Source organism: Epinephelus moara, chromosome 16, assembly GCF_006386435.1.
Source record: "Epinephelus moara isolate mb chromosome 16, YSFRI_EMoa_1.0, whole genome shotgun sequence".
Taxonomy (NCBI): domain Eukaryota; kingdom Metazoa; phylum Chordata; class Actinopteri; order Perciformes; family Serranidae; genus Epinephelus; species Epinephelus moara.
In genome coordinates this window covers 27,936,832-27,939,169 of record NC_065521.1, presented here as the reverse complement: position 1 = coordinate 27,939,169, position 2,338 = coordinate 27,936,832, and the positions used below count along the sequence as shown (strand labels likewise).

The following is a 2,338-nucleotide window of genomic DNA, read 5'->3' as shown; positions in this document are numbered from 1 at the left end:
TGCTGTGAGGAGGAGGTCAGCCCTGACATGCAGAGAACACGAGAGAGGCTGCAGCATGATGATACATGAAATTGAAACTTTTAAAAGTAACAATAAGAGCCGATTACGGCAGAGCTTATTATTATTATTGCGGCCTCGATTAAATTTGCCTCGGTCAGTTTAATACCCGGTCTCAGTTCCAATCCCTGCCCGGGCCACCCAGAGGTTGCTTCTGGGTCACATGTGACCCGCGGGCTGCTAATTCAATAGGCCTGATTTAGAGCATTCTTAAGGACCTCTGAAGGTTTGAGGAAGAAAATGGTCAACCTAAAGCTAAGGAAAAACTAAATATATACACTAGACCTGAGTGTCTTGAGTTCTCTCTGTCTATTACCAAGCAATGTTATCGTATGATGTAACCTTTAAGGAAAGTGAATTTCAAAACAATGTAAGATCATTGGCTAGATGATGCCTTTTTATATCCATGTGTGGATTTTAGCATTTGTTTTTCATTCTTTGTGGTTAACTTCTCATGCTAATTATTTTTTCTGAATGTTTCTTTCCACAGCTGCTTGTAGACCCAGGTACCAAGGGGTTCAAGAGCGTCAGCTGCAAGCAGGCACACTGAACCGGCCCATAACTCCCCACCATCATGACCACCAGACATACATATAAACGGATATACGCATACTCCAGGACCCAGGTATTGTGGACAAGCTCAGCGCTCAGCCGGTCAGGAATTGTTCATCTTCCCGATGAGCATCATCTTTCCCGACAAATGCAGTGGCCCACTGAGGGTGGGTGAATGTCCCTCAGAGGACCGTCAGTCATCAGTGTGGAGCTTCAAGATATTGGCAAGCGGTCCACTGCCTTCATTTCCCTAGCTGTTTTCAATAGACTGGGAGCTGGATTCACTTTACAGCACTGCAGTGCTACAGAGTTCTGGCTCCACATCAACCGACAATCACTCCACCACTGTCGACTACTGGTGCGGCTAAGCTGAGCCAGTGGAACCAGCCGTAAACCCATGCCAATCCCGGACTGGTTTATGATGGCATGAATGTGTTTACTTCTGCAGCTAAATATCAGACTTTTGTAAATATAACAACATGGACCTCAAAATCCACAATCCACAGAGACCTTCTCAATGTACCGTGCCAAAGGAGACAACCCTGTCTGCTGAAACAAATTACTGAAATGGGACTGAATCATTCGGACTACCCAGTGAACCGCCCCAGTTACTCATTTCTTTGACTGTCTCCCACTTCCTGCCGAGAGATCAACAAGAAAAAGACAAATTTGGGCTTAAAGATGCCCTGCAAAAAGTTTGAGCATCAGCTTACACCTTCTCTAAAAATCAGGACCCTTATTAACAGGAAAGGAAACCCGGCTGACCTCGAATCAGCCAGCTTACTGTAAGAACAGTCTGTTTATACATTTCTCCTTGTGTTCTTTTAGCCTGCTGTGCGTTTGTTTAATGAACCAATATCATGTTCTGTTAGCTTTTCTACATCCGAAACAGTTTTGAGTGCCACTCTTCTTTTTTTTCTGAAGTTTTAACAGCTGTGTGTGACTTATTACGCTGACGAGCGATGTATTATTTTGTTGTCTCTTTGTTGATCCTGTGAATCTGAGTGGCGAATCTGTTTATAATGAAGTGACTTGCATCTTAAAGCACTGTGTCATTACTTTTTTCACTGTACTGGAGGCTGACGATAATGTACAGTATTGTGTTTTGATTCAACAGTATAACAGTGTTTCCATTTTGGCCCTGACCTAACATGTACAGTTTTTTGTACAGTGTGTGTGTGTGTGTGTGTGCATGTGTGTGTGGTTTCATGCTGCTCTCATGATTGTGATGACTGTGAAAGTTTTGGGGGGGTAACGGTATTCACCCTTGACTGGTTCCACAGTGTTTTGCAGTGGTCAGCTTGTCTCTGTTGTTTGAATAAAATTTGTTTTCACAAGAACTGCAACATGTGTTTTATCAGGAAGACAATAATGTGAACATTGACATCGACAGTGTTATTGGTAAAATTAAGTGCAACAATGGGTATTTTCACAAGATTAAAGTTTCACCACCGCTAATGGCAACTACAACAATAGACTCTTGCACTGCCCAAGAAAGAATTCTCCCCAGTTTTCATGGTCTACCAATTCTCTCTTTCTCTCTCCCTCTACTCTCCCTCTCTCTCGTAAACTCAGCCAGATGTTGCCCAGTTTTCTTCCTAGGGGAACGCGGGGGGGTGGAGGAGGCAGGGAGGGGTAGTGAGGCATGGTGAGGGATCAGAAATGTGGCTGAGCATGTTTTAAGTGCTCTTTGACGCAGACGCAGCCTCCAGCATCCACCACGGTAACA

At 44.0% G+C, this 2,338-nt stretch overlaps 1 protein-coding gene across 1 annotated transcript in view; it reads left to right on the top strand.

Annotated features, from left to right (window-relative positions):
* The window catches only part of LOC126403112 (ERC protein 2-like), a 178,675-nt gene extending 176,747 nt beyond the window's left edge, over positions 1-1,928 (top strand). Inside the window, exon 18 of the mRNA XM_050065575.1 lies at positions 548-1,928. The gene's annotated coding sequence lies outside the window, so the exon portion shown is untranslated. The remainder of the gene's footprint in view (positions 1-547) is intronic.
* The last annotated feature ends 410 nt before the right edge of the window (positions 1,929-2,338 follow it).